This window comes from Triticum aestivum, chromosome 2A (assembly GCF_018294505.1).
Source record: "Triticum aestivum cultivar Chinese Spring chromosome 2A, IWGSC CS RefSeq v2.1, whole genome shotgun sequence".
Classification (NCBI taxonomy): Eukaryota; Viridiplantae; Streptophyta; class Magnoliopsida; order Poales; family Poaceae; genus Triticum; species Triticum aestivum.
The window spans coordinates 457,237,417-457,262,252 of NC_057797.1; positions in this window are offsets into that span (position 1 = coordinate 457,237,417).

Sequence of the window (24,836 nt, forward strand, 5' to 3'; positions counted from 1 at the left end):
ACAATCTGCCAGGAACATTTTATAGCAAAAGTAGAGCTCGATTGACTCAAGCTAGGGTGCTCCATAATTGCAAACAAAGACATGAATGGATAGAGCACCACAATATTAACAAAACATCCTTACTGATCATCCTCAAAAGAGGCATGGATCACTAGGAAATAACATGAACATATGGCATAAAAACAATAACAAAACATCATAGCATGCACACATTAATCATGGCAAAAATGACAAAATGCCATTTGCTGAAACAGATCTGACATAATCATCACATAGCCTTCTTCCAACGACATTTCGGCCATCCAGATGAGCTCAAATGCAAATTATGCAATGAGAAGAAATGATGTACTCGTCGAGACGAACATTTTGATATGCTACACGCACGAATCGGAGCCACCATGAGGAAGTTATGATGCGTCAAAGTATGCATAAAATTGGGAACTGGGACTTAGAGGAAAAAAACACCAAGTTTGGATCTAAGCGTAGAATAGTAAAGTGTGCTCGGAGCGGGATTTATGGTCAGCTCACACAGTGGGCTCGGCCCAAGAGGAGAAGAGGCGAGGTGGTCCTGAGGGAGAGGCGCTGCTGAACCGGCGGCTGAGGTGGCCCAAGACGGGGCCCACGAGCGCGAGGGGAGAGGCGGCCCACGAACGGGCGCTTGTCGTCTCGTCGACAGGAGCCGGGCGAGGCCATGGCGGCGGCTACCTCCGACTACGGCGACCGGAGCGCGGGGACGGCGAGGAAGCCAGGCGAGGAGGGCAGATCCGTGGCGGCGGCTACCGGATCCGGCACTGAGAAGGCGAGGAGCGAGCGCTCCCCGCGGAGAACGGCGGGAAACGGGCGGCGAGGCGGGTGGAGGTCGCCAGCGAGGTTCAACGGGCAAAGGTGGCGGCGCCGGCTCGAGTAGCTTGGGGCGGCGGAGGCGCTCGCGGGTGTCGCAGCGGTGAACGAGCGCGGGGCGCGGCCTAGATCTGGCCTAGGGCGGGCTGGCCTCGGGCCCCGGCAGGCTTCGGCGGGTGGTGCGGCAAAGTGGGGCGCGGTCCGCGCTGAGGTGGCGAAGCCTGAGTGGCTGAGGCGGCGGGGAAGCTGACGAGGCCCGACGCCATTGGTCGGAGTGATGTGGAGGGCGGACATGTCCGGTGCGGCAGCAAGAAACGTCCGGCGGCGCGAGGGGAGGAAGACTAGGGTTTCGTCTTCGAATTTTGGGGAGAGCCACATATTTATAGGTAGAGGGAGCTAGGAAGCTCCAAATGAGGTGCGGTTTTCGGCCACGCGATCGTGATCGAACGACAGAGATGATGGAGGAGGTTTAGGTGGGTTTTGGGCCACTTTGGAGGGGTGTTGGGCTGCAACACACACGAGGCCTTTTCGGTCCCTCGGTTAACCATTGGAGTATCAAACAAAGTCCAAATGGCACTAAACTTGACAGGCGGTCTACCGGTAGTAAACCAAGGCCGCATGGAAAGTATCGGTCCAATTCGAGAGGATTTAACACCCGCACATGAAAAGAGGTACAAAAGGACACCGGGTGACATAGGAGCGCCGGATTGCAAAATGGACAACGGGGAAAATGCTCGGATGCATGAGACGAACATGTATGCAAATGAAATGCACATGATGACATGATATGAGATGCATGACACGCAAGCAATGACAAGGCAACAACAGCGAATAACTGGAGGACACCTCGCACATCGGTCTCGGGGCGTTACACAAATGCAATCTTCCAATATATGAATCTTTACCTCTCGGCCATTTTGAGACTCCTCGTCATGTCTGTGATCTCATCCGGGACTCTGAACAATCTTCGGTCATCAAATCACATAACTCATAATACAAATCGTCATCGAACGTGAAGCGTGTGGACCCTATGGGTTCGAGAAGTATGTATACATGACTGAGACACATCTCCAGTCAATAACCAATAGCAACCTGGATGCTCATATTGGCTCCTACATATTCTACAAAGATCTTTATCAGTCAAACCGCATAACAACATATGTCAATCCCTTTGTCATTAGTATGTTACTTGCCCGAGATTCGATCGTCGGTATGATCATACCTAGTTCAATCTCGTTACTGGCAAGTCTCTTTACTCGTTTCGTAATGCATCATCCCATAACTAACTCATTAGTCACATTGCTTGCAAGGATTATATTGATGTGCATTACCGAGAGGGCCCAGAGATACATGTCCGATACACGGAGTGACAAATCCTAATCTCAATCTATGCCAACTCAACAAACACCATCGGAGATACCTATAGAGCATCTTTATAATCACCCAGTTACATTGTGATGTTTGATATCACAAAAGGTGTTCCTCCCGTATTCGGGAGTTACGTAATCTCATAGTCAGAGGAACATGTATAAGTCATGAAGAAAGCAATAGCAATAAAACTAAACGATCATTATGCTAAGCTAACAGATGGGTCTTGTCCATCACATCATTCTCTAATGATGTGATCCCATTCATCAAATGACAACACATGTCTATGATCAGGAAACTTAACCATCTTTGATTAACTAGGTAGTCAAGTAGAGGCATACTAGGGACACTCTGTTTGTCTATGTATTCACACATGCACTAAGTTTCCGGTTAATACAGTTATAGCATGAATAATAAACATTTATCATGATATAAGGAAATATAAATAACAACTTTATTATTGCCTCTAGGGCATATTTCCTTCAGTCTCCCACTTGCACTAGTCAATACAGATTACATAGTAATGATTCTAGCACCCATGGAGTCTTGCTGCTGATCATGTTTTCCTCACGAGAGAGAATTAGTCAACGGGTCTGCAACATTAAGATCCGTGTGTATCTTGCAAATCTCTATGTCTCCATCCTTGACTTGATTGCGGATGGAATTGAAGTGTTTCTTGATGTGTTCGGTTCTCTTGTGAAATCTGGATTCCTTTGCCAAGGCAATTGCTCCAGTCTTGTCACAAAATATTTTCATTGGACCCGATGCACTAGGTATTACACCTAGATTGGATATGAACTCCTTCATCCAAACTCCTTCATTTGTTGCTTCCTAAGCAGTTATGTACTCCGCTTCACACGTAGATCCCGCCACGACGCTCTGCTTGGAACTGCACCAACTGACAGCTCCACCATTCAATATAAATACGTATCTGGTTTGTGACTTAGAGTCATTCGGATCAGTTTCAAAGCTTGCATCCACGTAATCATTTACGACGAGCTCTTTGTCACCTCCATAAACGAGGAACATATCCTTAGTCCTTTTCAGGTATTTCAGGATGTGCTTCACCGCTGTCCAGTGATACACTCATGGATTACTTTGGTACCTCCCTGCTAAACTTATAGCAAGGCACACATCAGGTCTGGTACACAACATTGCATACATGATAGAACCTATGGCTGAGGCATAGGGAATGACTTTCATTTTCTCTCTATTTTTTGCAGTGGTCGGGCATTGTGTCTGACTCAACTTCACACCTTGTAACACAGGCAAGAACCCTTTCTTTGACTGATTCATTTTGAACTTCTTCAAAACTTTATCAAGGTATGTGCTTTGTGAAAGTCCAATTAAGTGTCTTGGTCTATCTCTATAGATCTTGATGCCCAATATATAAGCAGCTTCACCGAGGTCTTTCATTGAAAAATTCTTATTCAAGTATCCTTTTATGCTATCCAGAAATTCTGTATTATTTCCAATCAATAATATGTCATCCACATATAATATTAGAAATGCTATAGAGCTCCCACTCACTTTCTTGTAAATACACGCTTCTCCAAAAGTCTGTATAAAACCATATGCTTTGATCACACTATCGAAGCGTATATTCCAACTCCGAGAGGCTTGCACCAGTCCAGAAATGGATCGATGGAGCTTGCACACTTCGTTAGCACCTTTAGGATGGACAAAACCTTCTAGTTGCATCATGTACAACTCTTCTTTAAGATATCCATTAAGGAATGTGATACATCTCCATCGTATCTATAATTTTTTATTGTTTCATGCCAATATTATACCACTTTCACATACTTTGGCAATTTTTATATGATTTATTGGACTAACCTATTGATCCAGTGCCCAGTACCAGTTCCTATTTTCTGCATGTTTTTTGTATCACAGAGTATCCATATCAAACGAAGTCCAAATGCAATAAAAAATACAGAGATTTATTTTGAAATATTTGTGATTTTTGGGAGTTGGAATCACCGCAAACGGAGGCCCACACAGGGCACGATACACCAGCACATGGGTAGGAGCCTCGCGCGCGGTGGTGGATTGTACCCACCTCGTACATCAGTTGGAGCTGTATTTCGGGCGCAAGGAAGCTTATATCCAGAAAAAAATCATGTTAAAATCTCAGCGCAATCGGAGTTACGGATCTCCGGAAATATAAGAAACGGTTTTCGGCCAGATCTGGGGGACGCGAAACAGAAAAAAACAAAGAGGGAGATCCAATCTCGGAGGGACTCCCTCCCCTCCGCCGCCATGGAGACCATGGACCAGAGGGGGAACCCTCCTCCCATCTAGGGGGAGGCCAAGGAAGAAGAAGAAGAAGGGGGGCTCTCTCCCCCTCGCTTCCCGTGGCGCCGGAGTGCCGCCGGGGCAACGATCAGGACGGTGATCTACATCAAAAATCTTGGTACCGTCATCACCAACTCTCTCCCCTATATGCAGCGCTGTAACACCTCTTCTCCCTGCTGTAATCTCTACTTAAACATGGTGCTCAACTCCATATATTATTTCCCAATGATCTATGGTTATCCTATGATGTTTGAGTAGATCTGTTTTGTCCTGTGGGTTAATCATGATCTTGATTGGTATGATTGTATATTTTATTTATGGTGTTGTCCTAGGGTGCCCTCCGTCTAGCGCAAATGTGAGGGTCCCTTGCTGTAGGGTGTTGCAATACATTCATGGTTTGCTTATTGTCAGTGTCGCGGGAGTGACAGAAACTTAAATGCGGATAGGTGGGCTATGGCGTATGGGAGTAAAGAGGAGACAATACTTAATGCTATGGTTGGGTTTCACGACCTTAAAGATATTTAGTAGTTGCAGATGCTTTCTAGAGTTCCAATCATAAGTGCATATGATCCAAGTAGATAAAGTATGTTAGCTCATGCCTCTCCCTCTTATAAAATTACAAGAAAGATTACCGGTACTTGTTATCGATTGCCTAGGGACAAATGACTTTCTTGTTGACACAAGCTATCCACTTTTATTACCTTGCAATTTATTCATAGTTTGATTCTCGCAAAGTACTCGAAGATTTATACCTACAAAATAGTTTCATACTTGTTTCTGGTAAAGCAAACGTCAAGCGTGCGTAGAGTTGTATTGGTGGTCGATAGAACTTGAGGGGATATTTGTTCTACCTTTAGCTCTGTCGGTGTCAAAACCAGCAGATCTCGGGTAGGGGGTCTTGAACTGTGCGTCTAAGGTCGATGGTAACAGGAGACAGGGGACACGATGTTTACCGAGGTTCGGGCCCTCTCTATGGAGGTAATACCCTACGTCCTTCTTGATTGATCTTGATGAATGTGAGTATTACAAGATTTGATCTACCACGAGATCGTAATGGCTAAACCCTAGAGGTCTAGCTTGTATGGCTATGGTAATGAATATCTCCCCCCTCCGGACTAAGTCCTCCGGTTTATATAGACATCGGGAGGATCTAGGGTTACACAAGGTCGGTTACAAAGAAAGGAATCTACATATTTGGTCGCCAAGCTTGCCTTCCACGCCAAGGAGAGTCCCATCCGGACACTGGTGCAGTCTTCAGTCTTCGTATCTTCACAACCCATTAGTCCGGCCCATGGCTAACAGGCAGGATGCCTGAGGACCCCTTAGTCCAGGACTCCCTTAGTAGCCCCTGAACCTGGCTTCAATGACAAGGTATCTAGCGCGTAGATCTGTCTTCAGCATTGCAAGGCGGGTTCCTCCTTCCGAACTCCAAGATAATCTGCGGACGTATTGAATGTGTCCGGACCTGTAACACAGGCACCACACACAACCGTAGAGGGAATATAATTTTCCATGAGTCCAATCTGCTGACAACTTTTTGTAGTATGACATCATGTTTGCCCGGTCATAATTTCAAACCGCTTTTCGTCTGCCGCTCCATGATTCGAGATGCGGTTGCCATTGGCACATCTTGTCAAAGCAGAGATTGTGTCCCCTTATTGTGGGATTTTCATCAATTCGGGCATGGGTAACCCAGCCATGCCTGTTTACACGGCCCTTGGGAATAGGCGAGTTTTAAGGCGAGTGGGGAGGCGTTCGATATTCACTTCCTTTATAAGGGGATAAGGATTCCCCCTTCTTCTCCCATGCCTTCTCTCTTCCTCTTCCCTTCCACTCTTGAGCTTCAGCGCCCAAGCTCTCATCTTCTTCCCACTCAAGCCAGCACTCAACCATGTCCAGATCCGGAGGTCAAGGCAAGTGGATTGTCTCCTCCGTCAAGGAGGAGGACATTACTGAGCTTCGGGTGGCCGGGTACCTAGCGAAGGAAATTGCCCACCATCTTCCAGCCCAGGGAAAAGTTATCCCCACACCGAAGCCCAATGAGAGGGTGGTATTCATCCCTCATTTCCTCCGCGGGCTAGGGTTTCCACTCCACCCTTTCGTCTGCGGGCTGATGTACTATTACAGGATAAACTTCCATGATCTATCCCCGAACTCTTTCCTCAACATCTCGGTGTTCATCATCGTGTGTGAGGCCTTCCTCCGCATCCAACCCCACTTTGGGTTGTGGCTCAAGGTCTTCAATGTGAACCCGACGGTGGTGGATGGCCAGCACGCGGAGTGCGAAGGTGCCATGGTGAGCAAGCTGACTAATGTCTCCTGGCCGAAAGGCACTTTCCAGGAGACTGTCAAAGAATGGCAGAAACAATGGTTCTACATCACAAAACCCCACGGCGCAAACTGGGCCGCTGCTGCCGAATTCAACTCCAGTGCTCCAATGCGGCTCACCTCCTGGGTTGAGAAGAGCCCGAATTGGTCATTGTCAGATGAGCTGATAGCACTGTAGACACACGTTCAAAGTATGGTGGACAAGGATATCAAGCTTGTCGATATAATCCAGGTGATGCTAGTTCGTGGGATTCTCCTGTGCCAAAGCCGAAGCCTCCCTCTATGGGAGTTTAATCCGAAGAAGCACCATCGCCTGAAGAGGCTCTTTGAAACTTCTCACGGAGATGCCTGGAAGTTGCTCTTCAAGGGCAACGAGACACCGCCAGCCACGGATTTGAACCGCGGGCACGACATCAATCACCTCGCCAACGAGGTATGTTATGTTTAACGCATCCCCTACTTGCTTGTTTCAAGGATGATATCTAAGCTATTATTATCATTGCTTCTTCAGGACTGGATGAAGATCGCGAAGCAGATCCGGTGTCCGGCTCCGCTGCCTAAAGAACCAGTCAGTCCACATTTAGAAAAGATGCTGGTGCTGGCGCCCTATACGGCATTGGCAAAGAAGGCCACGGGGAAGGCCAAGGGGTCCGGAGTGGCCCCCGCCGCAAGGGTGCTTCGAACGCGACATCTGAAGACAAGACCCGTTCCTCCGTCGCCGAAGACGACAACGATGAGGAGGAGAAGAGCGACTCTCCCTCTGATGGAGGGAGGAAGAAGATGGTGGCCTCCATAATTCTGGAGGCGGAGGCCCCCAAGAAGGGGAAAGGCCCGCTCGCGGGCCGCTCCGCATGGGACGTCGATAGCAGTCCGGAGCGAAGCCCCCGCACTAACCCTCGGGCCGCATCGTAAGTGCTAAGACTCATACATGCCCATAAATCTAACCTCTTCTCTTTGTATTATTGACATGATTAATTATGCTATTGCAGTCCGGCCCATGACAGCTCCCAGCGATCCTCATCAAGAGGCTCGTTGGACTGAAAGGAGATGGCCAGCAAGACACCGCCAGCCGCTCACTCTCCTGTGGCCTAGGGAGACGTCGAGGTGCTATCCCGAAGGACCTTCCCATGCTAGGGAGAGGTTCGGGAGGCCGTCAAGGCGGCGCCAGAGGGCGATACCTCGGCCGCCGGACAGATGGGGGAACAAGCCCGATGGAGATTGACAAGGCCTGATGGAGATTTGGCCCCCCTCTGGGAATGGATCCGGAGACCCATATGGCCCCAGAGTCCAACAAGCTGCCTCCATCAAGAGAAGGAGGCGCACCCGTCCCACCGGCGACCTCTGTCTAACCAGAGCCGCCAGATAATCTGTTGGAAGTGCTACGAGGCGCTTCCATTGTAGAAGAACACCGTATCCTTATGGGTACGGTGATTGAGAAGGTTCAGTCCGTCAAGAGCGGACAGACTGAAGCCCGCAGCAGCTTGCTAACAGGTTTTGAGGTAAGCGGCATTTAACCAAGAAAATCTCCACATAGACAGTTGCCCCTCAGACACTGTCCGGTGTTTGGAAAGACAAGACGGACATATGGTCAATTAAATTTCACGGGAAACTAACCAAGTGTGTCTGATGTGAATAAGCAGGCGTCGCTGCTGGCCGCGACTTCTCATACTGCCGAAGTCTTCGGACTAAAGCAGAAACTGGAGCAAGCCGAAGAAGAGCTTGGCCATGCGAGGAAGCAGCTGGAAGACCAGCAAGGTATGCAATGGCTTGCTATATATTCAGAAAGAGTAAATGATGTATACCGACCGTAGTGTCATTATATGTGTAGGGGCGACTACCAAGGTCGAGGCCCTGAAAATGGCCCTGGCCGAAGCCGAGGAGAGAGCCGTCAAGGAGCAGGCCGCTCGCAAGAAGCTGAAGGCCCGGCTGAACGAGGTCCAATAAGAGCTCCAAGACGCGGTGAAGAAGTACGAGACCCTGGAGGGCGATGTTTCCGCTTGAGAGACCGAACTCTCCAAGGCTCGTCAAAGAACGGAAGAGGCCTGGGATGAAGCCTAGGGTGCCCTCTAGGAAATCCAAGAGGCCAGGAAGATCGTGGCGGGTAAGGCATTTTAGCATGCAAAGCAAATATATAAAGAAGAAGTATTTCTTACTAACTCGAATTCGGAGTTCTCCAGGGGCCTTCGCAGATCTGTCGCGCAGTGTGTCCGACGCCGCGGAGTTCTTCCGAGCCGAAGAAGGGAGCTCCACGGAGAAATTGTTTTGGTCGCAGTATCTTGCGCCAGAGCATCACGTGCCCTGCACCGATCAGCTGAAACAGCTGGTGGAGCTTCATAAGGTGGCCAAGCTAGGCATGAAGGGTTTGATAATCCGGCTATGGCTAGCTGAAGCTATGCCCGGCAGCTACTTCGGACTCGTGAATCGGCTGGTGAACGCATGTCCTCGGCTGGATGTCGTCAAGTGACCTACCTGCATTGAAGGTGCACGCATGGCCTTCTCCCGCTGCAAGATGTGGTGGGGGAAGATGGATGCCGTCGAGCTGACCAAGGGGCCACCGAAGGGTAAGGAGCACCGCACACCCGAGCGCTATTTTGCAGATGTCCTAGAGGGGTCTCGCATTGTAGCAACGCAGTGTGTGCAGGACACTACCTTCGAATGAATGTATTCAAGTTCCTTCTACCTTGTATGATAGAACAAAGCGGGTTTGCAATATAATGCTTGTTATGTTTTTAAATTTTTCCTCCTGTGTGGCCGTGTTATGTGAAATTTGAGGGTTTTCCCGTCGTCGGCTTCTGCCCCCACATAGGTAGAACGGAGGTGTTCGGGATGGAATCTAAACAATCTTGATCCAATTATATGGTCCTTTAAGGATTTGTTTAGCGCAACGAACCGGGCAATCAGACTATGCGGCGTTAACGCCCTCACTTAGCCATAGGAGTTTGACAATAAAAACATGGGCGCAGCCCCTAGTATCCGAGCTAGAGTGCTGCAAGTGTCTAATCGGGAAGTACCGATCCTTCGCGTGATGCGGAAGAAATCTCCAACGATTTGCAACCTCCGAACAGCTGACCAGCTCTTGCCGCATCATGACAGTCAGTTTTCAGCTTTCTCTACTAAGGTGCTCCTTTGGATAAACCAAGGCACAATCGCAGTAGTTCTCCCTTTAATACCTTAGCCGATATAGCAGAACGTAAGGTAGAAAGCACAGGAGCCGGGCAACCCAACTACTGACCAAAGACATGATTCGGAGCCAATGCATATAATGCTAAATTCGGGGTGCCGAACTATACTTACAAAAAGTGTTCGGACTATTGTTGCCATAGTGCGGGGTGCTATGAAGCCCCTAGCAAATTGAAATGCACCCAAGTGTACAGGTGTTACCTGATAGAAGTACAAGAAAGGAAAAGACAAAAATAGAGAAAAAGAAGAACCAGTGGTAAGCTAGAGTCATGAAATTTTGGGGCCCAAACTATTTCTATTATAATTTCATTGGTGTGTTAAAGCGCATTTATATAGGTAGTGCAATAAGCAGAAAGGCTATTTACTATGCCTTCACCAAGAGAGAGCTGTGTATGGGTCCTGAAGATAGGTAAAGGGATCGTTAAAGAGACCACCTAAGAGTTCTCCAGTACGTTCATGCTTCTTGTTGTCTTGGTGTTTTTATCCTTCAAAAAGAGTCGATGGTCAAGCCGCCACAAAAGGCCTATAAAAAAGGAAAAATAAAAGAAAAAGGGGAATAGTGAAAGTATGAGTGTCCAGGGAGGTCTAGCCGGATTGCGGATCATAAACTAGCTATGCCTTCATAGATGCCCATGGAATTTTGAGTGTGTAGTTATGTACGCATGGTGCAAATGCCACTACTTGACCAGGACTGAGACGGAGGCCAAATTGCTACTCTAGCTCCTGACGAGCCGAGCTGTCCTACTGCAGGGTAGTTCAGACCCTCTTGACAGTGTCCGAGGGCTCGGCAGCCGAATTAAGGTTCTGCTTGAGAAGGCCACTCTGTACTTCTGCTGCTAAGGCAGCTGTGAGCTCTTCGGTACGGTGGGAGTGTTCCGTATTTCCATTGACTGTTATGACGCCACGTGGACCGGGCATCTTGAGCTTGGGATAAGCATAGTGCGGCACTGCATTGAATCGGGTGAATGTGATCCGTCCGAGCAGTGCGTGATAGCCACTGCGAAAGGGGACTATGTCGAAGATTAACTCCTCACTTAGGAAATTGTCCAAGGATCCGAAGACAATCTTGGGCGTGATTGAGCCCGTACAGTGGGCCTCTACACCTGGTATGACTCCTTTGAAGGTAGCGTTTGTGGGTGTCGGTGTCAAAACCTGTCAGGACCCTGATTCCAAGTCACATCGATCTAGCCGGTAACACCTCATATCACATTACGGCCTCACGCATGGTATCCCCACGGGTGTCTTCTTACCATGGCCCGGGACTGTTTGCGCCTTTTGGCTCACGTATATGATAGTGTCGCTCGCATCCATATGACAGGGAACCCAGGCCGACATGGCTAGTCATGAACCCAAAGCGGCACAGACCTATGGAGACAGGCATACATGAATCACATCGAGCATGTCGGTCGTCAGCGCGTGAATCCAGGCTGTAGCACTAGGCTAACAGGACTCCGGGGAACCCGGGCTGTAGCAGGCTAGACAGGACTCCGGAAGTCACCGCATGACATTTCCCCGAAGGGACAGACATAGGAACGAAGTGAAAGACATGCCGGCCAGTCAAGTGTCCTCAGCAGTAGTGCTGGGCTAGTAGGACTCTGGTGAACCTGGCTGTAGCGGACTACTATGGCTCAAGGAGCACTAAACTACATTTCCCCATAAGAGAGGCTGCCAAGGATAAACAACTAGATTGTCGGATCCCCCACATACCAAGCATTTCAATCATACACACAATATGCTCGATATGTGCAAATACAACATGGCATCACAACAAAACTCTACAACTCAAGTACTTTATTTAAAATCTCCAGAGAGCCATACATAACATGTTCATACAGGTAGGAGTCACATGACCCGACACTCAAGTCATACAAGAATACAAGCACATGCGGAAGCTAATAGTCTGAGTACAGACACTAGAAAGCAAGAAGGCTTCTCGAAGCCTGTCTATCTACATAGGGCCCTCCATGGCCAGGATCACCACCTGGGTGGCAAGTCACTCATCGACGTCGATATCTACATAAAACCCATCGGAGGGGGCGGTGTTTGTCGTCTGAAAACAGTAATTAAGCAAACATGAGTACAAGGGTACTCAGCAAGTCTTACATTAGAACCTACTATACATGCTCATTCTCAAGAAGGTGGTGGAGTTATTGCAGCAAGCCAGCTTTGACTCTTGGCTAAGCTATCCTACGAGACTCCACTAGTAAAATAGTTTTCGCACACGAGTCCACTAATCACCAACACAATACTCCACCGGGGATCCTCCCTCATCATCCTACGAGAGGGCCATCCTCGGTACTCACACTTATCTTGAGTCTTTTAGTAGTATCCATTAACTTGTCTATGAACTGTATAGGCAACCAAGTAGTCCTTTACCGCGGACGCGGCTATTCGAATAGTTTTATACCCTGCAGGGGTGTACTCCGTCACACATGTTTCCACCACTTAGCGTCTGCACATGACATGTGCTCGGCAGACTTCAAGCGAAAGCCGACGTGGGTGTAGACCATGACCTGACTAACCGCACAAGTCTCTAGTCCAGGTTTATCGCCTATCCAGGTTCCATCCGCAAGGAAATCCGGCCGGGGTGTCCTCAACGGCCCCAAACAATGTGTACAGGGTCGAGAGACGCCAAACGGGCGCCCGGCATACCCGTACACAGTGTATCTACCGCATCATAGCCCACCCGTAGGGTCAGCGCTACGCACGGCCACCAACACATAACCTACAAACACCAGAAACTAGTTGAAACTCCTGGATAGAGGGCGAGAGGGGTCAGTAAGTCGAGCGGGGTCATATTTCACGGCCCCAATGTGTGGTAGTAGCTGAATCTTAAATCACGCATACATATCTCAGTTCTTATGGACGGCCTCAATGAAACAACCCACCATGTACTCCTACATGGACTCTCATCAATACCTTTACCAAATCATGTTCAACACATCCCTCACATTACCGACATAATCATTTCACTCTAGCCCATCACCCAGATGAACCAGACCTGACACAGCTCTAAGCATAGCAGGCATAGCAAAGTAGGAAACACATACATGGCTCAATCAACTCCTACACATGCTAGTGGGTTTCATCTAATTACTGTGGCAATGACAGGTCATGCAGAGGATAAGGGTTCAACTACCATAGCACATAGCAGTTTGAAACGTTGCTGTCTTAATGCAGTAAATGAGAGCAGATGCGAGAACATGGGATTGTATTATTATGATCAATGGGGCTGCTTGCCTGATGGAGTGGTAGTAGGGTACTGCCCTTCAGTTGGATACTCGGAGATATCCTTGGAGGTAGAACCTACCACGAAGGACGCACAACACATAATCAACACATGACAATATGCAACAATATGATGCATGCTATGACATGGCAAAATGATGTGTCCTGCCTAATGCAATGTGAAACAAGTTGAAATGTGTCCTGCCTAATGCTATGACAGGGCCAGTCAAACCTGACTGGTGGGCCCTGTCTATCAGTGTCTCAGCTAACTGAGAGGATTAAGTTAACACTAACTAACTGTCAGTGGGGCCTGGGCCCACATGTTAGTGACCTAATCTAACTAAAATTAGTTAGCACTAATCCTAAACTAATTTACAGGTCGGCCCCACCTGTCATAGGCTCAGGGGGGAAGTCAACTTGGGCCCACCCGTCAAGTCCATGGGTCAAACCCGTCGGTGTTTAGCCGCCGGCGAGGCCAGACGCGGCGGAGGGGCTCGGGTTTGCGTCTCCGGCGACCAAAACGACGGCGGAGAGCAGCTACGTGATGCGGGGAGTGAGCCGCATTGAGTGGTGGCAGTGGGTGGAGCTAGGGTGGCCGGAAACGTCGCCGGCGACGACCTTGGCGGCCGCCGGAGTTTGGGCGAGGTCGAAACCGAGGCTGCGGGGCACGGCGAGGCACGTGGAAAGGTGCTATGGGCTGCTTGGGCTGCGACGAATGTGATGGCGTGCTCGGAATCGAGCCAGCGTGGCTGTGGCCACGACGGTGACGTGCAGAGGCTGCGGCGTGTGCGGGCGAGCTCGATGTGGTCGCTGTGGTGCATAAGAGGCAAGCGGGAAGGATGGGGAGGTGCAGCAGCTCACGGCGGTGGCGTAGGAGCAGACGATGCGGTTGGGGACGAGCTGATGCGGTGGCGACGGCGATGGGGATCTGTAGTGGTGCTCGGTGGAGTCGAGCTTGAAGAAGACGAAACAGGGTGCACGAGCGCTCGGGGCTTGGGCTGCTCGACGGAGAGGACGGTGGCGGAGCTCTTGGACACGGCGGGGCGGTGCGAGGACAGCAGTGGACGTGAGAACTACGGTGGCGTGGCTGCGGCAGCGTCGGCCATGGCTTAGGGGAGCAAGGGAGAGAGCAGGGGGAGGAATGAGGTGTCCAGGGGGTCGGGGTGGCGCTGCGGAGGCGTTTCAAGGCATCGCGCTGGCGCGGGCGACGACAGGCAGGAAGAGAGGTGGCGTGGCGAGCTCCTGTGCTCGCCGTCGAGCACCTGCTCGCCTCGCTGGCTAGGCAAAGCAGCTGCGTGGAGCAGTTGCTGGGCCGGGCCAGCTAGGTGGGCCGGCTGGTGGGCTTCCAGGTAAGTCTCTGGTCCTTTTTTGTTTTCGCTTTTATTTATTTCCTGCTCTGTGTATTGAAATAGAATAAATACTATTTCATTTCCAAAAACTCTGGAAATATTCAGAGGCACATTTGAGAATATTCTCAACTGCCTAAAAATGCTTCCAAGATTATTTGAGCACTTTAAAATATTTATAGCATTTAAAATGCCCAAATACAAATACTTATGGCTTGTTCAAAAATCCAGAATGGCTCAATAAATTGCAAGACCATTTTTGGCAGAGGTTTTAGTCAAGACCAAAAATGGTTGGCTTTTATGAAGGGCATTTTGGGTTCATTGAAATTCCAATTGTTGGAAATTAGCATTTTCAGGGGGGAGTGTTGGGGTTGATTAGGCCCCATTTCAAGTTTAAAATAAATTTAAACATGATGCACATGTTCATCCAACCCTAATGCATGACTAAAAGCAGGGATGTGACAACTCACCCCCACTCAAAAGAATCTCATCCCGAGATTTAGGATCCTCCGGGAAGAAGGTGGGGTACTCGAGTCGAAGACGATCCTCCCTTTCCCAAGTGGCTTCTTTCTCGGAATGATGTGACCATTGAACCTTGAGAAACTTGATATTATGGCGTCGAGTGGTACGGTCGGCTTGATCAAGGATATGAACGGGATATTCCCGATATGAGAGGTTATCCTATAGATCAAGCGTTTCGTGGTCTACTCCACGGATAGGATCCTCGAAGCAACGCCTGAGTTGAGAAATGTGGAAGACATCGTGAACTCTGGAAAGATGCGAAGGTAGTTCCAATTGGTAGGCAACTTCTCCTCGTTTGGCAAGAATGCGAAAGGGTCCAATGTAACAAGGAGCCAATTTGCCATTGATACAGAAATGATGGGTTCCCTTTAACGGAGTAACCCGAAGGTAAGCCTTCTCGCCGACTTCATAAATCATGAGCTTATGTTTACGATCATATTGGCTCTTTTGAAGAGATTGGGCTGTTTTCAATTTCTCACGAATAACGCGAACCTGCTCTTCTGCTTCCTGAATCATATCCGGGCCAAAGAGTTGTCTTTCCCCGGTTTCTGACCAGTTAAGAGGCGTTCGACATTTTTGTCCATAGAGAACTTCGAAAGGAGCTTTGCCAAAGCTAGCTTGATAACTATTGTTATAGGCAAACTCCGCGAACGGAAGGCATTTCTCCCAACCCATTCCTAATGAGATGACAGAAGCTCGGAGCATATCTTCCAGAATTTGATTGACTCGCTCTATTTGACCACTTGATTTAGGATGGAAGGCGGTGCTAAAAGAGAGACGAGTTCCCATAGCATTTTGGAAACTTTCCCAAAATCGAGAGGAGAAGAGACTCCCACGGTCTGAGTTAATTTCCAATGGGACACCATGAAGAGACACTATTCGGGAGATGTATAAGTCAGCTAGCTGGCTAGCGGTGATACTCTCACGAACAGGTAGGAAATGGGCTACTTTGGAAAGACTTTCGATCATGATGAAGATGGCATTATTCCCTCTCTTGGTCCTGGGAAACCCAGTGATGAAATCCATACTGATTTTATCCCATTTCCACTCAGGAATAGCCAAAGGTTGAAGGGTGCCAGCAGGCCGTTGGTGCTCTGCTTTAGCACGACGACAGACGTCGCAACTAGCAATGTATTGAGCAATTTATCTCTTCATCCTAGTCCACCAAGACCTCTGGCGTAGGTCTTGATACATTTTAGTACTACCGGGATGAATGGTGAGAGGGGATTCATGAGCTTCCTTAAGGATCAACTGGCATAGATGTTGTTTCTTAGGAACCACCAAGCGGTTCTCGAAGAAGACAACACCTCGCTCATCCATGGAAAAACATTTAGCAACTCCGCTAGCAATGTTTTCCTTAATCCGGAATATGCCCTTATCACGCTTCTAGGCAGCTATGATTTGATCCGTAAGGTTAGGCTTCGCCACCAGGGTGGATAGAAATCCTCGAGGAACAATGTGAAGATTAAGCTTACGAAATTCCTCATGGTGAAGTGGTTGACTTTGTTGTAACATCAGGTGGTTACAATAGGACTTACGACTTAGTGCATCAGCCATGACATTGGCTTTGCCCGGGGTGTAAGTTATTCCTAAGTCGTAATCCGAGATCAACTCGACCCAACGTCTTTGCCTGAGATTCAAATCCAGTTGGGTGAAGATATATTTCAAACTTTGGTGATCGGTGAATGTCGCCAAGTTTTGAGTGCATGGACTATAGCTGCAAGCTCTAGATCATGTGTGGGATAGCTTTCCTCATGTGGGTGTAATTGTTGTGAGGCATAGGCAATTACATGACAATCTTGCATGAGTATGCAACCTAGTCCTTGTCGCGAGGCGTCGCAATAGATAATAAAGTCCTTGGAGAAATCTGGTGGTACCAGTACGGGAGCAGATGTCAGGCGTCTTTTTAGTTCCTGAAAGATGAACTCGCACTATGGGGTCCACTCGAACTTTTATCTTTCTTGAGGAGTTCAGTTAGAGGTTTAGCAACCTTGGAGAAATTCTCGACGAAGCGGCGGCAGTAGCTCGCTAAACCAAGGAAGCTCTGAACTTGCTTGACCGTCTCAGGTGGAGTCCAATCAAGGACGTCTTGAACTCGCTTGGGATTGACAACAATACCCTTACCAGAGATTACATGGCCTAGATAGGTCACTTCTGGCAACCAAAATTCACACTTGGAGAATTTGGCATAAAGGCGATGCTCTCGAAGTTTCGTCAATACCAGCCTTAGATGTTCGGCATGTTCCTCTTCATTCTTGGAGTAGATGAGTATTTCATCGAGGTATACTTCGACGAATTTATCCAAATACTCCATGAAGACCGAGTTCATTAACCGAGAGAAGCTGGCTGGGGCATTGGTTAAACCGAAGGACATAACGGTGTACTCGTATTGGCCATAACGAGTAACAAAGGCCGTTTTGGGAATGTCCCCGTTTCTGATTTTGATTTGATGGTAGCCCAACCTCAAATCCATCTTGGAAAAGACTAAGGATCCAGCGAGCTGGTCATATAGATCGTTGATCCTGGGAAGCGGATACTTGTTCTTGATGGTGACCAAGTTGACAGGTCGGTAATCTACAACCATCCGATCCGTTCCATCCTTCTTCTTGACGAAGAGGACGGGGCAAGCCCAAGGAGAGGAACTAGGATGGATGAAACCCTTTTTCAAGGACTCATCGAGTTGGTTCTTAAGCTTGGCTAGTTCTAAGGGTGCCATCTTATAGGGTCTTCTAGAAATTGGAACGGTTCCTGGAACAAGGTCTATCACGAACTCGACATCCCTGTCAGGTGGAACACCTGGCAGTTCTTTTGGAAAGACATCCGGAAAGTCTCGGACTACCGGAATATCCTCAAGGTCTGGAAGGGGGTTGGCATTTAGGGAGTAAAGCTGGCGCTTGGCCACTCGAGTTAAAACATTGACTGTCTTGCCCGATGGGGGAGTAAGTTGAACGGTTCTAGTGGCACAATCAATCTTAGCATAATGAGCTGACATCCAGTCCATACCCAAGATGATGTTTCTGTCTGAGGACTTGAGAGCTATTAAGGATGCAAGGAAGACAAGTCTATCGACAAGAATTTTGTTCCCATGGCTTACTCTAGAAGTTTGCCATCTAGAGCCAGGGGTTTGAATTTCCATGGTAGTGGGCATGTCACAGAATGTTGTGTTATGGAATCGAGCATAGCTCTCAGATATGAATGAATGAGATGCTCCAGTATCTAAAAGAACCGATGCCAGATGAAAATTAACAAGGAGCGTACCAAGGACGATGTTAGGATCCTCATGAGCCTCCTCGGCTAAGACATAGTTGACATGGCCACGTGCAGTGGTGACCGCTTGGCGTAGAATGTCTTTCCCGCTGGCTTACGACAACTAACAAACTTTCCAGACTGACTGGGGTTGTTGTTCTGGGGACACTCTCGACTATAGTGACCCGGCTCTCCACACTTGAAACATGTCACGACATTGGGGCGTGGAGCAGCATTAGCAGCGGGGCCACCATAGGGCTTGGGCGGTGCAAACTGCTGGTTGGGACGAGGCGCCTCAAAGGATGGCCTCGGAATAAACCTGGGAGGCAGTGCCGTTCTTGGAATCCACACCCGACGCTTCTGAGATCCAGAGCCGGATGAAGAGCCAAAATCACGAGAGTGCTTGCGTGAAGCGCCATAGTCAGACTGGCCTATCTCAGCACTGATGGCTTAATTGACCAACTTTTGAAAGGAGGTGCACTCGTGCAGACGAAGATCGCGTCGAAGCTCAGGGCTAAGTCCCTTGCGGAACCTTGCCTGCTTCTTAGCGTCGGTGGATACCTCTTCAGGAGCATATCATGCCAGATTCCTAGATTCACGACTATATGCATCCACAGTCAGTCTTCCTTGGGTGAAATTGCAGAACTCTTCCTTCTTGCGATCTATGAGACCTTCTGGAATGTGATGCTCACAGAAAGCCTCACTGAATTCAGCCCAGGTAGTGATTTGGCCGACCGGGCGCATAGCTTCAACGTTTTCCCACCAAAGGCTAGCAGGGCCTTCGAGGTGATAGGCAGCATAAGTAACCTTATCAGCTTCGGCTATGTTGGAAGAACGTAGCTTGTGGGTGATGCTGCGAAGCCAGTCATCCGCGTCGAGGGGCTTGACGGAATGGTTAAACTTTGGTGGGTACAGCTTGATAAAGTCATTGATTGACACCAAGTCATTTCGCTGATGGCGTGCAGTGTTCTGCTCAATCCGCTCCAGCAAGCGGTTAGTCTCACGCTTGTTTCTTTCTGCCTCCAGCATCACTTCGGCCAGAGAAGGCGGGTGAGGCAGATTTTCACTCCTAGCTGCACTGGCTTCCCCCTGCACCGGGGCAGCAGGGTTGCTGCGGGTGTTGACCATCCTAGGAGAAAACAAGACAACAGTTTAGATAAGGATGGCACAAACTTAGCAAGGAAGTGCAGAATGTAATGGATAACATGGAATGCTAAGATGTTCATTGCACGACATGGTAATATAGAAACTGCCATATATATACCATTGGTCATACACACCGTACATAGTTTAGTACAAGCCCAGGCTAGAGTACAACTACGGTGAAAGACATTACATCTCATCGGAGGCATTCCACGCTCCTATACATTATTTTTCTACACCTCCGGAGCGTGATACACACCAAGTTGTATCCCACGGTTCACGCAGGACTGTGGAGAATACAACTATTACAATACTAGTGAAACTACTACTAGCTCAAACGGCTCTGTAGTAATCCTCATAGAAGTCGCCACCAAAGCCTGGAAGTGGAACATGATCATCTGGGAACAGACGGTCCTGCGGAGCATGTGGACCATAGGGACTCGGATGTGGCCTTGGTCCCACAGGTGGTGGCAGACGGGGACCACGAGGAGGGGTGATGCCTCCTACATCGCGCCACTCCATACAATCTGGCAATCCAGACCGTACAGGGTATAGATCCCTCAGATCCATGTATCCTGCCTGTACCGCCGGTGCAAACCGAGTCAAAGTGGCCCAGTGATCAACACGAGAGTTGAAAAGCTCCATACGCAAGGCCCGATTTTCGCGGTCCTTATCCTCGAGCATCTCGGCAGTGGTGCGGAGTAGTGACTCCTCATGTGTAGAGTCATAGTACAAGGCCTGATAGTACCCCTGTGCTCCAGGAAGTGAGGCTGGCATGAAACGGAAGTCGGTGTTCTGTAGCAAGGCAATCTTGGCTCGAATGATAGTCATCATTGAATAGGCTGCATCCTGCACAGACATCTCAATAGTGACCCCAAGTCCATAGGAACAGTGAAGGCGCTCAGTGGCTCCAGGATAAGAGGGATATATCCTGACGGTACAGAGGTACTGGCTCTGGTTGAAGTCTCTGAACTGCTCCTCGACGGTATATTCCGGATACCACCGATATCCTGACTCAACCATCACTCGAACCAACATGGCCTTGTGGCCGAGCACATCAAGGCATCGGGTCAGACAAACCACTTGGTTCTGCGAACGGGTGGCCATCTGAAAGCATAGAATAATGCAAAGGCATTAGAATTTTCTAGGGGAAATCGGACAACATAACGGTTGTAAATGCTCAGAAAAAGATTTGAGACATCCACAACAGTTTGCAATACCACTCAACAACATCATATCAAGGTTCTGATTCAACTGGCAACATACTAAAAGTAGTAGAAACTGTACTGAGGCTTGTAACAACAATCCCATAAGCTACTACGGATTAGTAACACATGAACCTGATAGAAGAAGAGAGCCTAGTCCTTAACCCACGTTGAATGAGAAGAGAATGACTCAGATCAGAGGGCATAAGGTAAAGGAGTAAAAGAGCCTTACGTTCCCTCCCACAATCAATTCCCCTACATATAACTAAAGCATTTCTAGACTCGACATCGACCAGTTTGGCTCAACGAACCTACAGGCAGTCCGGCTCTGATGCCAACGCTGTCAGGACCCTGATTCCAAGTCACATCGATCTAGCCGGTAACACCTCATATCACATTGCGGCCTCATGCACGGTATCCCCACGGGTGTCGCCTTACCATGGCCCGGGACCGTTTGCGCCTTTTGGCTCACGTATATGATAGTGCCGCTAGCATCCATATGACAGAGAACCCGGGCCGACATGCCTAGTCATGAACCCAAAGTGGCACAGACCTATGGAGACAGGCATACATGAATCACATCGATCATGTCGGTCATCAGCGTGTGAATTTGGGTTGTAGCACTGGGCTAACAGGACTCCGGCGAACCCGGGCTGTAGCAGGCTAGACAGCACTCCGGAAGTCACCGCGTGACATTTCCCCAAAGGGACAGACATAGAATGAAGTGAAACACATGCCGGCTAGTCAAGTGTCCTGAGCAGTAGTGCTGGGCTAGCAGGACTCCGGTGAACCGGGCTATAGCGGACTACTATGGCTCAAGGAGCACTAGACTACATTTCCCCATAAGAGAGGCTGCCAAGGATAAACAACTAGATTGTCGGATCCCACACATACCAAGAATTTCAATCATACACACAATATGCTCAATATGTGCAAATACAACATGGCATCGCAAAAAAACTCTACAACTCAAGTACTTTATTTAAAAGCTCCAGAGAGCCATACATAACATGTTCATACAGGTAGGGGTCACATGACCTGTCAGGACCCCGATTCCAAGTCACATCGATCTAGCCGGTAACACCTCATATCACATTGCGGCCTCACGCACGGTATTCCCACGGGTGTCGCCTTACCATGGCCCAGGACCATTTGTGCCTTTTGGCTCACGTATATGATAGTGTCACTAGCATCCATATGACAGAGAACCCGGGCCGACATGACTAGTCGTGAACCCAAAGTGGCACTAACTTACGGGGACAGGCATACATGAATCAACATCGAGCATGTCGGTCAGCAGCGTGCGAATCCAGGTTGTAGCACTGGGCTAACAGGACTCCGGATGTCACCGCGTGACATTTCCCCAAAGGGACAGACACAGGAACGAAGTGAATCACATGCCGGCAGTCAAATGTTCCAGAGCAGTAGTGCTGGGCTAGCAGGACTCCGGTGAACCGGGCTGTAGCGGACTACTATGGCTCATGGAAGCACAAGACTACATTTCCCCGTAAGAGAGGCTATTAAGGATAAACAACTAGGTTGTCGGATCCCACACATACCAAGCATTTCAATCATACACACAATATGCTCAATATGTGCAATACAACATGGCATCACAACAAGACAATACGACTCAGAGTATTTATTCATTAGGCTCCGAGGAGCCAAGAATTCAAACAGGGGTCTCATGACCCAACATACAGAGCATACAAGCAACAAGCACATGCGGAAGCTTAACTTGTCTGAGTACAGACAACTATAAATGAAGAAGGCTCAGAAGCCTGACTATCTACAAGACCCTCCCAAGGGCACAAGATCGTAGCTGAGGTATCAAGCTAACGTCTAAGTCCACGCGAGACTACAAGCGAGACTGGAGTCTCTCTGCAAAACGTAAATTAAGCAAACGTGAGTACAAAAGTACTCAGCAAGACTAACATTAGATCTAACTACATATGCATCATTATCAATGAAAGGGATGGTGGGGTTTAACTGCAGCAAGCCAGCTTTTGACTCAGTGGCTAACCTGAACTACGACTGCAAGTAACTCTTTTGAGGTGGCACACACGAGTCCACATATTCACCATATCAATACTCCACTATGGATCCGCTCCCGTCTCCCTACGAGAAGGCCATCCATAGCACTCACGCTTATCTTGTGCATTTTAGATTATCCACTTTCACTTGTTTATGAACTATGCAAGGGGTCCAAGTTTCCATATCCGAGGAATCCGGCTATTCGAATAGATAATGATAACCCTGCAGGGGTGTAATTCTTCACACACGCTCTCGCCACTTATCCCCCTGTACACGTCATGTACCTCGGCAACCTTCAAGCGGAAGCCGGGCGAGGGAGTCGGCCACGACCTGACTAACCAACAAGTCTCTAGTCCAGGTTTATCGCCTATTCGGGTTCCATCCACAAGGAGATCCGGCAGGGGTGTCGCTCACGGCCCCAAACGATGTGTGTAGGGTTCCCAAGCCACTGTGCCTAGTCTGTCCCAAGCCCACCTATACCAGGTGCCACTTGGTAGGCTACTAACGATACCTACAAACACCACAAACTAGTTGCAACTCCTGGACAGAGTTCGAGTTGATTAATGCCGAGTTACCGAAACCCAATGTGTGGTAGTAACTGTTCATGGATCACAAACACAAAACTCAATTCCTGAGGACGGCTGCAATGAGACAACCAACCATGTACTCCTACATGGCCTCTCACTGCTACCTTTACCAAATCATGTTCACACACTTAGCTCTCAACGGTAGGACATGTTCACCACGTTCCAATTCAATCCCGATGAATCAGACCTGACTCAACTCTAAGCAGTAGCAGGCATGACAACAATCATGAATGAGTAGGCACATCAGGGCTCAAATAACTCCTACTCATGCTAGTGGGTATCATCTATTTACTGTGGCAATGACAGGTCATGCAAAGGAAAGGGGTTCAACTACCGCAGCATGTAACAGTTGAATCGCTGTTGTCCTAATGCAGTAAAAGAGATCAGGAGTGAGAGAGTGGGATTGTATCGGAATGAACAAGGGGGTTTTGCTTGCCTGTCACTTCTGAAGATACTATAGCTCTTCATCGGTGTCATCGATCACATCGTCGACACCACGTCTACTGAGAGGGGACAAACACTGGCAAACAAGGAAGAAACACATTCAATGCAATGCAACAATATGATGTATGATCATGACAAGGCAACATGCTGGTGTTTGGGCTAATGCAACATAAAGTCATTTTAATTGAAGTGGAATTCAAAACTACATCAAATTCCAACTCCAAACCTATTATGAGATTTGCCCTAATCATGTTTCATCCTAAACAGTGAGGTTAACTTGCTCAAACATGCATGAAAATGGTTACAGATGGATTCCTTGAATTTTTCTGATAATTTTTCATATATAATTTGTTTGATTTGGAGTTACGGTTGAATTACTATGAATTTTTAAAGTTTGGGGTATTTTCTGAAATTTATAAATCATTTCTGATTTATTTTAATTCTAGAAAAAGATTTATGACATCAAAGTGACATCAGCACCACGTCAGCAAGTCAACTGGTCGGTCCAGGTCAAACTTGACCAGCGGGGCCCGCTAGTCAGTGACCTGGTGCCAGTTTGTCTCACAGACAGGTGGGGCCAGGTCAACGGTGACGTCAGCCGGTCAACTGACGTGTGGGGTCCACTGTGTTCAGGTTAGAACTAATCAGAAACTAAACTATCGTTAATTAAGGGCGTGGGGCCCATATGTAAGTGGGTCAGTGGGTTAATTTGCAGCGTCATTAGCGTTTAGTGATGGTGCCACGTCAGAACCGCCGACGGTTAGACAACGGCGACGAACCAGAGCGGCGGTGGCTCACCGGAGTGACGCTAGGGGCAGCGGCGCGGTGCGCTGAGGGCACTGCGGAGGAGCTCTTGCTCGTCCGCATCTAAAGGACCGGACGAGAGGCTGCGGGTCGGCCAGGAGCAGCGTCGTTGGCGAGCGAGGCGGTGGCCGGAGCTACGGCTCCATGGGCGCGAGGACTGCAGCGTGCTAGCGAGCGAGCTGATGGCCGCGTTGGGCTCCTGGGAGCTCCCTGAGCACGCCTGTGTGCTCGGGTTAGCTAGGCGGGGCTGCTACCGGTGGTGA